The 12,453-nt window shown below is 38.8% G+C and overlaps 1 protein-coding gene across 2 annotated transcripts in view; it reads left to right on the top strand.

Moving 5' to 3' along the window:
• Positions 1-11,164: 11,164 nt before the first annotated feature.
• MTUS2 (microtubule associated scaffold protein 2) overlaps positions 11,165-12,453 on the top strand; it is a 546,859-nt gene continuing 545,570 nt past the window's right edge. For both annotated transcript variants that reach the window (XM_040448119.1, XM_040448120.1), the window contains exon 1: positions 11,165-11,237. The gene's annotated coding sequence lies outside the window, so the exon portion shown is untranslated. The remainder of the gene's footprint in view (positions 11,238-12,453) is intronic.

Raw genomic sequence — 12,453 nt, forward strand, 5'->3', positions numbered from 1 at the left:
ACTAAATCAGTGCTTAGAGGGAAATTTATAGCTGTTAATGCCTATACTTCTAAAAGAAGAGAGTCAACAAAATGAAAAGACAACATTTGGAATGGGAAAAAAATCTTTACAAACCGTATATCTGAGAAGGGATTAATATGTAAAATATATAAAGAACTCATGTAACTCAACGTAAAAAGCAAATAATCCAATTTTAAAAATAGGTGAAGGACCTGAATAAACATTTTTCCAAAGAAGATATATGCATGGCCAACAGACACATGAAAAGATGCCTCGCATCACAATTCATTGGCAAATTGAAACCATGGTGAAATATCACTGAATCCTTTTGGAATGGCTGACATTAAAAAATAAATAAAAGGATGAATGCAAGAATGTGGAGAAAAGGGAACACATGTGCAGTGTTGGTGGGAAGGTAAATTGGTGCAGCCACTATGGAAAACAGTATTGAGGTTTCCCCCCAAGTTAAAAATAGATAAACCATAGGATCTAGCGGTTCCAATTCTGGGAATATGTACATAGGAAACAGTTCCAAAGAAAATGAAAACACTGTATTGGAGAGATACCTGCACTCCAATGTTGATAGTGGCATTGCATACAATATCTAAGACATGGAAACTACCTAAGTGCCTATTAGAATAAATAGATAAAGAAATTGTGATACACAGGAATATTATTAAGCCATCAAATGACATTCTGCCATTTGCAACAACATGGATGGACCTTGAGGGCATTATGTTGTGTGGAATAAGTCAGATAGAGAAAGACGAATACTGTATGATTTCACTTATCTGTGGAACATAAAAACAATCCAAATTCATAGAAAAAGAGATTCGATTTGTGGTTATTGGAGATGGGGTGGTGGTGAGGGGTGGGGGAATTAGATGAAGGTGGTCAAAATATACAGAATGTACAAACTTCCGGTTATAAGTAAGTATTGTGGACATAATGTACAATATGATGAGTGTAGTTAACGATGCAGTATGGTATATATGCCATTAAGTCGTTAAGAGAGTGAATCCTAAGAGGTTTTATCAGAAGGAAAGAAAACTTTTTTTTCATTTGTGTGAGATGATGGATGTTAACTCATTGTGATAATCAGTTCACAGTATAGGTAAGTCAAGTCATTATGTTGTGCATTTTAAACACACAGTACCATGTCAGTTGTATCACAATAAAATGGGCGGAAATGAAAGAGGAGAGATCACAAATCAATAACATAACCTTTTGCCTTAAGGAGGTAGAAAAAGAGCAAATGAAACCCAAAACAAGTAGAAGGTAGGAAATAATAAAGACTAGAGCAGAAGTAAATAAAATAGAGAATAGAGAACAGTAGAGAAAATCAATGAAACCAAAAATTAGTCTGCTGAAAAAAAATTCAACAAAATCGACAAACCATTAGCTGGCTGACCAACAGAAAAATAGAAAAAGCTCAATTACTGCAATCAGGACTAAAAGAAGGAACATCACTACCCGCCCTGGAGAAATAAAAAGGATCATATTCTGAATAATTTTATGTCAACGAGTTATGATAACCTAGGTGAAGTGGAAAATCCCTAGGAAGACACATGACTACCAAACTACCCAAAAAGAAACAGAGACTTTGACGTGACCTATTGTAAGTAGAGAGATTTAGTAATGAAAGAAATGCTCACAAGGCAAAGCCCAGGCGTGTGTGGCTCCCCTGCTAAAGTCTACCAAATATTTGAAGAAGACTTGATGGTATAGCACAATCTCCTCCAGAAAATGGGAAAGGAAGGACCATTTCCCAACTCATTGTTTAAGGCCAGTATTACTTTGATACCAAAACCAGACAAAGAGATCACAAGAAAAGTACAGCTGACTCTGGAACAGTGCAGGGGTGAGGGGCATTAATCCCCCATGCAGTTGAAAATCCACATATTACTTGACTCCCCAAAAAGTTAACGAATAGCCTACCATTGACTAGAAGCCTTACTGATAAGAACTACTGCATATTTTGTATATTTATTATTTATATGTGTTATGTACAATAAAATAAGCTAGAGAACAGAAAATTTTATGAAGAAAATCGTAAGGAAAATACATTTACAGTACTGTACTCTATTGAAAAAAAATTGTATGTGAGTGGACCCACACAGGGCAAACCCATGTTGTTCAAGGGTCAACTGTATAAGCTGATATTTTTTATGAATATAGATGCACAAATCTGTAACAAAATGCTAGCAAACTGAAGCCAGCAACATATAGAAAGATTTACATGCCCTGACCAAGTGGGCTTTATCTGAGGAATCCAAGACTGGCTTAACGTATGAAAACCACTGCAATGTACCTTATGAATAGAATAAGTACAAACACTTCATAATCATCTTGATAGACATAGCAGAAGCACCTAACAAATGCCAAAAGCACTTCATGATAAAAGCATTCACAAAACTAGGAAGAGAAGGAAACTTCCTTGAGTTGATGAAAGGCATTTACCAAAACCCCATAACTAACATAATACTTAATGGTGAGAGACTGAATGCATCCCCCTAAGATAAGGAACAAGATGAGGATTCCTTCTTTTTTCTTTTTTCTTTTTAATTTTAGGGAGAGAGGAGAATGCTATCAGGGGAGCGGCCCATAGAGAGAGAGAGAGAGAGAGAGAGAGAGAGAGAGAGAGAATCCTAAGCAGGCTCCATGCTCAGTGCAGAGCCCAACACAGGACTTGATCCCATCACCCTGGCCTCACTATCTGAGCTGAAATCAAGAGTTGGAGGTTCAACCGATTGAGCCACCCAGGCACCTCCCATTGTTTTGCATTTATTCAATTATTTTTTCAGAGGTTCTAGCCAAGGCAATTAGGCAAGGAAAAGAAATGGCATTCAGATTAGAAAGGAAGAGGTAAAACTATTTTGGTTTGCAGATGACATGATTTTTAAAAAATATTTTATGTTTATCTTTCATCTAAATTTAGTTATTTAACATGCAGTGCAATAATGGTTTCAAGAGTAGAATTCAGTGATTGATCACATTCAACACCAGGGCTCATCGGAATAAATGCCCTCCTTAATACCCATCACCCATCTAGCCCATCTTCCACCCACTTCCCTCCATAAACCCTCAGTTTGTTCTCTGTCATTGAGTAGATGACATGATCTTATACATAGAAAATCCTAAGGACTACACACACACACACACACACACACACACACACAGCTAATAAGTTCAGCAAGGTTGCAGCATATAAGATCAATAAACAAATACCAGTTTTATATGTTTGCAGTGAGCAATTTGAAAATGAAATAAAATTCCCTTTACAGTAGCATCAAAAAATAAAATACTTAGGGATAAATTTAACAAAAGGCATTCAAAACGTGTACACCCAAAACTACAAAACATCACTGAAAGAAGTAAAAGATAAGTAAGTGGAAAGACATCCTCTCTTCATGGATTGGAAGACAATATTGTCAAGATGGTGGTGCTCCCCAAATTGATCCATAGCTTCAGTGCAACTCATGTCAAAATCCCAGTTGCCTTTTGAGCAGAAATTGACAAGCTGATCCTGAAATTTATATGGAAATATAAGAGACTCAGAAGAGCCAGAACAATCTTGAAAAAGCAAAACAAAGTTCAAGGACTTGCATTTCCTGTTTTTAAAAGTTACTACAGAGTTACAGTGATAAAGATAATGTGGTATTGACATTAATACCATCTTATAGATCAGTGGTATAAAATTGAGAGTCCTGGAATAAGCCTTTAGAGTGATCATTGATTTTCAACAAGGGTGTCAGGACAATTTAGTGGAAAAAGAGTAGTCGTTTTAACAAATGGTGCTGGAATAACTATATATCCACATTCAAAAGAATGGAGTTGGACTCTATTTTACACTACATACAACAATTAACCCGAAATAGCTCATTGACCTGAATGCCAGAGCTAAAACAGACCAACAAAAACTCATGGAAGAAAAGAGGAGTAAATCTTCAAGATCTTGGATTAGGCAATGAATGGTTTCTTGGATACAACATCAAAAGCACAAGTGACAAAAGAAGAAATATATAAGTTGGGCTTCATAAAAATTAAAAACTTTTGTGCTTTAGAGAATATCACTAAGGAAGAAAAAATACAGCCTATAGAATGGGACAAAATTTTGCAAAACATATACCCAATAAGGAACTTGTATATGAAATATGTAAAGAATGTTTACAACTTGATAACACAAAGACAAATAACTAAAAAGTTGAGCAAAGGACTTGAGTTGACATTTCTCCAGAGAAGTCATACTTATGGCTAATAAGCATATGAAAAGGTGGTCAACATTATGGGTTTAGGAAGATAGAAAAAGCACAATGAGATATCACTATGCACTCACTAACATGGCTAACAAAAAATACAAGTAACAACAAGTGCTGGTAAAGATATGAAAACTTTGGAATCCTGATACGCTGCTCGTAGGACAGTGAAATGGTGCAGCCACTTTGGAAAACAGTTGCTAGTTACTCAAATTATAGACATAGAGCTACAATACGACCCAGCAATTCCATCCTAAGCATATACTCAAGAGAATTAAAATTTTATATCCACATAGAAATGTGTATATCAGTGTGTACCTAATATCCCCAACTGGATACAATTCCAGTACCTGTTAACTGATGAATTGATAAACAAATAGGGCATATTCATATAATAGAATATTATTCGTCCATAAAAAGGAATGAAATACTGATAGACGGTACAACATGGGTGAATTTTGAAAACGTTTTAACTGGCAGAAGACAGACACAAAAGGCCACATATTTTGTGATTCCATTTGTATCAAATATCCATAATGGGCAAATTTACACAGAAAATAGATGGTTGTGAGGGGTGGGCATAAGGAAGGTGGTATATCTGCTGATGGGGTCGGGGTTTCTTGGGGGGTACTGAAAATGTCCTAGAATTTGATAGTGGCAATAGTGACAACTTATGAATGTATTAAAACTACTGAATTGTGTCCTTTAAAATGGTGAATTTTGTGGTACGTGAATTACATGACAACAAAGCCGTTACTTAAACGATTATTCATCTTGATTACGGAGTTTTTCAGTTTCCCTTAAATTATGTGCCCGAGGCAAATGTTTTGCCTCTGCCTAGTCCTGGCCCCACTTTTCTCTACTGGCCTTTGCCTCAGAATACATAAAATAGCCATATTGGAAGATTAAAGACCTTAGGAGTTACATGTGGAGAACCAACAGTTGATGGTGGAGGCGAACTCCAATGAGTTGATAGAATTCTGAAAGCAACATTCTGTGAGTCTTTTTTTATTTTTTTATTTTTTTATTTTTGGGACAGAGAGAGACAGAGCATGAACGGGGGAGGGGCAGAGAGAGAGGGAGACACAGAATCGGAAACAGGCTCCAGGCTCTGAGCCATCAGCCCAGAGCCCGACGCGGGGCTCGAACTCACGGACTGCGAGATCGTGACCTGGCTGAAGTCGGACGCTTAACCGACTGCGCCACCCAGGCGCCCCTGTGAGTCTTTTAATGTAGGAGAAACCTCTTTATGTCCAGCAGGGCCAGGCTATGTGACACTGCAGTGTGGTCTTGGATGTCTGTGCTCTGTAATCACTAGGAAAAGTTAGCATCCTCTTAACAGATTTATTAGTAAGGAAGAGAAAGGCTGTACTTCCTAGAGTAGCACTGTTCAATGGAAATGTAATGTGAGCTACATATGTATTTTACATTTTCTAGTAGCCACATTAAAAAGATAAAAAGAAACACATGAAATTAATTTTAACACATTTAGCCAGATATATTCAGAATATTATTTTAACATGTTGAATATCTTAACATTCTTTTGTCATACTGAATCTTCAAGATCACGTGTGTATTTTAAACTTATAGCACGTTCCAGTTCAGACTAGCCATATTTTAAGTGTCCAGTAGAAACACGTGGCTAAGTGGCTAGTGTATTAATAGTTATGGAGTTGTTTTTGTAAAATCAGATTCAAGAGACACAGTGGTGTACTGGCTTTGAGTTGCATCTAGGTTCAAATTCTGGTTTTGGCTCTAACACTGTATTTATTCCTAAAAAATTTATTGATATCTGTTCTTGAAAAGTTATATAGCCCATATCCATGAGCTACATGTAATAGTGGGGAGAAGTAAGTCTTACTGTATTGTTATGACTGCTACATTGAAGGAAGTAGTCAGTTCTACTTGGGTAGGGGCCGGTGGTGGTCAGGAAGGGCTTCATAAAGAGGTGAAGGTCGAGCTTCATCTTGGAACATGAGGTAGATGAAGGGCAGAGGCAGAGTCGGGAAGGCTTAAAATAGCACTGCCCAGGAAATTGCTTACTTCTAAGCAATTGGTTCAGCTAGAGTGTGGATGTGAATGGGTGGCTGAAGGAGTGGTGTGGTTGAGGTAGAGGTAGGGACCATGTTTTCGGACGGTACCTGAAAAGGAGTTTAGAATACATTCCATATTAGGCAGTGGGCACCACCAAAGAGCTTGAAAAAGGAAGTCACAGGTGACATTTGTTCTTTGTCACTTGACCTTTCAGACCTGCCCCTCCGTCACCTCTTTGCAAAACTGGGATCCTGAAATTTAGAGAGTTGCCATGAAGATTAAATGTAACATGTCTGATGGTCCAGCCCAGACTCTTGAATTGAGAGACTGCCTCTCTGGTAGTTTCCATCTGTTGCCCCAGCACATGAAGTGGCTGTGCTCCAGTGTACCCAGGGAAAGCTTTCCAAGAAAATAAACTCTTGAAATTCGAGAGTAAGTCTCTGGGTGCTGTCCAGGAATTTCTGTGTAAAAAATTCCCTCAGTGATTATTGTGTAACCACCTGTTCCTGTTTTGCACACTAGTGTGCAGGGTTTACTTTCCCAGCCAGTTTGTTGTGATTGTTTTTGTGCTTTGAATATGGTATATCTTAGTTAATGGTTATTTCATGTGTTCCTCCATAGTTTTGGATGTGGTTTTGATCAAACGTTCTCATTGCCGTGTAGTATTCCATTGTGTGCTAAACTGCAATAAATACTTGGTTATATCAGTTATGAGTTGAACACAGTTGGTTTTTCCAAGAACTGTTCTGACTCAAGCCAAATTTATAAGCATCTGTCTGATAATAGATATGTACACCAGCTCCTCAACTTTATGTCCTATTGTTTAAAAATACTGTCTGTACCTCAAAAGTCAAGATCAAATCGATGTACTTTCTTAATTTGAAAACTGTGCTCCAGGGTTTTGTGTTCTTTGCTCACTCTAAAAACGAATCATTTTGTGTGGGGAGGGTATGGTTGTTTGCAACTTTTGTGTTCATTTTGTCCTTTTATATGAATTCAAAAAATATTTCTCTATTATTTTTACCTACCATTCTAACTAAGTTTAGCATTCACTCTCTTTTTAAAAGTTTTTATTCTAGTATAATTAGCATACAGTGTTATATTAGTTTCAGGTGTACAATATAATGATTCAACAATTCTATACATTTCTCAGTGCTCATCAAGAGGAATGTACTCTTTTTAAAAATTTTTTTGGAGAGAGAGAGAGCATCCAAGAGAGCATGAGCAGGGAGAGGGGGAGAGAATTTTAAGTAGGCTCCACACCAGATGTGGAACGCAACATGGGGCTGCATCTCATGACCATGATGACATCATGGCCTGAGCTGAAATCAAGAGTTGGGCGCTTAACTGACTGAGCCACCCAGGTGTCCCAAAATGAATGTACTCTTAATCCCTTTCAGAGGTTTCACCCATTGCACTGTCCCCTCAATAACCTCCCCTCTGGCAACCACCAGTAAGTTCTCTGTATTTAAGAGTCTTTTTCTGTCTCTTTTTTCTTTTATTCATTGTTTTTTGTTTCTTAAATTCCACATATGAGTGAAATCACGTGGTATTTCTTTCTCTGATTGACTCGTTTCACTTAGCATTATACCCTGGAGTTCCTTCCATGTTGTTGCAAATGGAAATATTTTATTCCTTTTTTATGGCTGAGTAATATTCCTGTGTGTGTGTGTATGTGTGTGTGTGTGTGTATACATATATAGATACTTATCACATTTTCTTTACTCATTTATCTATCGATGGACCCTGGGTTGCTTCAATATCTTGGCTATTGTAAATACTGCTGCAGTAAACATAGAAATGCATATATCTTTTCAAATTAGTGTTCCCATTTTCTTCGGGTAAATACCCAGTAGTAGAGTTACTAGATCATATGGTAATTCTTTTTTTAATTTTTTGGGGAACCTCGATGCTGTTTTCCACAGTGGCTGTACCAGTTTGCATTCCCACCAACAGTGCACGAGTTCCCTTTTCTCTGCTTCTTTGCCAACACTTGTTGTCTCTTGTGTTTTTTGTTTTAGCCATTCTGAGAGGTGTGGGGTGATATCTCATCCTGGCTTTGATTTGCATTTCCCTGATGATAAGTGTTGTTAAGCATCTTTTTATGTGTCTGTTGGCCATCTGCGTGTGTCTTTAGAAAAACGTCTTGTATTCATGTCCTCTGCCCGTTTTTAAATTGGATTCTTTGTTTATTTTTTGGTTTTGAGTTGTATACAGAGTCCTTTTACATAGGACTCTATGGCCTTAGGTAACACCTGCTCCCCTTGCCTTTTGTGTCAGCTTCCCAGTTTTGCTGCCTGGTGATGTTCTGCAGACCTTCTCTGATCTCAGTGATCATGGCCAGTGGCCTAGGCTCCTCTGTGTGAGGTTGACCAGTTGGTTCTTAGGCAGCCTCTGACTTCACAGAGTGGCTTTGCTTAGTTATTACTGGGCAGCTTCCACACATGTATGTATAGTCTCCACAGACCTTAGCTAGCTCTCCTTACCTACGTTCACACTCTTGCTCGATCGCTTTATTAACGTAATGTTGTTTTCTAACCATCTTTCATAATGGGCAGTGCCGTTCCAACTGGTTTATTAATTCCAGGCTGTGAGATTTGCAGTAGCTCTTTATCTGTAGCCCATACCTATTATAATAATAATGATTTCCTTCCTCTGTTATTGTTGGTGCTGTCATTTGGCTATTGCCATCATTAACACATTTGCCTTCAACATTATAGTGGTCCACAGTAGATTGCATATCTCTTGTTTCAAAGGGAAAGTCAGTGCTAGAACAGCGAACAGTGCCTCTGAATGTAGGATAGACTCTCCATGCATTTTCTCTCCTGGTCTTGTGTGTTTTGAAATTCTGATTGGATATGAACAAAACAATAGGCTCCACCTGGCATGTCATCTGGGACTCTGTAGTAAGAATGCTGATTTTTAAAAAATGTTTGTTTATTTATTTATTTTGAGAGAGAGAGATTGGCCGAGAGAGAAGGAAAGAGAGAATCCCAAGCAGGCTCCGTGCTGTCAGTGCAGAGCCCAATGTGGGGCTTGAGCTCATGACCCTGAGATCATGATGTGAGCCGAAATCAAGTCAGACACTTAATCAACTCAGCCCGAAATCAAGAGTCAGACGCTTAATCAACTCAGCCACCCAGGTGCCCCAAGAATGCTGATCTTGACCTTACACCTTTTCTTCAGATAATTAATTTTCAAAAGCAAGGGAATGTGAAATAGATAAACGGTACTAAGAAGAGGTTAAAAAGTTTATTTTGCAACCGGCTGCTTGTTCATGCAACAAAACAAAACAAAGCAGTTTATGGTAGGCTGCTCATTAACAGGTCTCCCCGTAGGAGGGAAAATCAGTCAAACCATTTCTGCTCCATCTCAGAAGAAAATACATCGTATGAACGGGAAACTTTTTGTATCGGGGGTATCCACGTGGCCTCTCTTCTGTTGGGTTTTAGTTCCAATGGTGTTGTGCGTGCCCTACATTACGTCCCTAGTGTCGGGGGTCGCTTGTGGTGATGGTGTGCTGGTGTTCGTAGCAGTGGTGGGAGTGGTGGTTGTGGCAGCTCCTGAGATAGATGGGTTGCTGAATATATCAGACGAGTGAACGTCTCCTTCATTCCATCCCGACGTGGACCTGTTTAATTTTCTCAGTCTCGTGTGATGCTTGCTGCCATGTCAGGGCTGGATCAGTGAGTGGGCAGCCCTCTGCTTTCCTCCCCACCTTGTTCCTCACTTACTCTGACTTGCCCTTTGGCCTGCCCTTCTTAGAGATCTGCGTTCTTACTGTCTCCCTTTGCCTTCTAGCCCTCAGCTGTCCTCTCTTCCACACACTCTTGGAAAAGACTCTTGATGTTGCAAGGAGGAAGCTGAGAGGGAGTTGGCAGTAAGTAAATAGACTGGGTGGGAAGAAAGAATCGAGGAGGTTCGCTCAGGCCCTTCCAAATGCTGGAGGCAATTCACTTGTTACCTCTCTGGTGCGAGGAAGGTGTTAAGCGGGAGTGGAAACAGTTAATACCCAAACCATGGACGCTGCTTAGGAAAATGATGTGTGCCGAGCAAAAGGTAGTTTTGAAGATTTAGTTGTTTTCCAGTCCTTTTTTTTTTGACTGAGAAAAATGATGACGTTGTCATTTTTGAGGTAAACGGTGGTTGGACGTCACCAGCTTTCTACGGCTGAAGCTTATAATAGCAGGCATTCTGTGGCATCCACTGAAGTAGCATCTGGGAGGAAAATCTGTATTTTTTCTACCACCTAAAACTAATCTTGCTGGATAATTTAGAGAGGAAAGTAATTTTTGCTGTTTTTTTTTTTAAAAAATACAGTTTTACTAGATTTAATTAATACTGTTAATATTGTGGGATTCATAGTTCTCTAGTTCTGTATTTTTTTCTGAATAAGAACAAAGTAAGAATAACAAGGTATAAATTTGGTGCCACTTAAGAAAATTAGGAACTACCAAACAGACATAATTATTCATGTATCAGAGGTATTCTTCCCCTGACAAAAGCCAAGTCTTAAGTCTGTAAGATACTTCATTTACATGGTGTATTTAAGAATCAGTTTTTAGATCATTAACTACTTGAGGGGTTAAGATAGAAGGAAAATTGAAGTAATGTAATTCACTGAGGATTAATCTGAAAATAAGATTAAGTATCTCTAAAATCCCAGACCCAGCCAATGGAAAAATGGTTAAGTTCATGAAACAGCTCCACTTATGAAGAGTTTTGTTAGTAGTACAATTACTGCATGGATTCAAGCCCTCCTGAACTAACTTTATTTTTCAGGGAGAAGAAGTATTATAACGAAGTAACTGGTTATGCTTTTCTATTTCTGTGTCCTTCCTTCTAAGTGTTCACCTCTCTTTTGCTTTTTTAAGGTTTCCACACCTGGACTGTCAACTAAGGCAGATTGTCACCAATGGCAGTAAAACTCGTTTTCTGGAGGTCAAGGTGAGTTTCTGTGGCTCTCTACTTGATTTAGTATTTCATTCAGCTTGGGTTCCTGGCACTCAAAGTAAACAGTGATAAGTTTGTGGTGGATATTATTAATGACAAAAGTCAATTAAAATGAATTCTGGTATGAAAGCTTAATTTTGCTTTTTTTTTTTTTTCTAATTTTTTTTTTTCCAACGTTTGTTTATTTTTGGGACAGAGAGAGAGCATGAACGGGGGAGGGGCAGAGAGAGAGGGAGACACAGAATCGGAAACAGGCTCCAGGCTCTGAGCCATCAGCCCAGAGCCCGACGCGGGGCTCGAACTCACGGACCGCGAGATCGTGACCTGGCTGAAGTCGGACGCTTAACCGACTGCGCCACCCAGGCGCCCCAATTTTGCTTTTTTTTTAAAATGTGAGGAATCTATTCAGACATTGATGAAACTCAAGTTCAAGCAACATGTTTTGTTAACGTTATTAAATTTGTGGCACGTGCTTACAACGGATATCTTTTTCCTAGCGGTAATTAATCTAGCACAAAAGGTTATCGTGTTATTGTTAACATGTGTTTAGTAGTATCAGTTGACAGAAGTAGGACAAGGGGATACAGTTGGTACTTAGGGGCTTGCTTTGAGGGGAGCTTGACCGCTGAGGTTATTGAGAGAGAAAGCCCAGATTGGGGGAGGGGGAGAAAGTTAATGCAGTGCAAACAGAGTTTATGAAACCAAGAGCAGATGCTTTAGTGAACAGCCAAGACCACAGAAAGTTTAAAATGTTTGAGAGGAGCTATTCCGAGGGCTGCTGCTGGCCCATATGGCATTTTGTGCAAATTAGACAATGGCACCTCTTCCACAGACATTTTACTTCCATGTGACGGAAAATTGTTGAACTATACTGATTTTTACAACAAGACACTTTCTTGCCATATGCTGGAAAATTGCAATATAAATAATCAAATTACCCATCTTTAAACCATCGGTGTTGCAACAAAGATGCACAGTTTTTGAAATCGTAGAGATGCTAATGATGTGATCGGTGGCCTCTTAAACGTGGTGAACTTGCATAGTACACACCTTGAACAGATGCCAGGCTGGCTTTGCTTTGTTGGGGTTTAATTCAGGGTAGACTCTAAGGAAGGGAAACTTTTTATTAATTCTGGCCATTGGGCCAGAGGATAGAAACAACAGTGTGGGGTATGGCTTTCACTGGACACTTGGGTAGCATGAAAGAAAC

Source organism: Herpailurus yagouaroundi, unplaced genomic scaffold (assembly GCF_014898765.1).
Source record: "Herpailurus yagouaroundi ecotype Mexico unplaced genomic scaffold, PumYag 197, whole genome shotgun sequence".
NCBI lineage: Eukaryota > Metazoa > Chordata > Mammalia > Carnivora > Felidae > Herpailurus > Herpailurus yagouaroundi.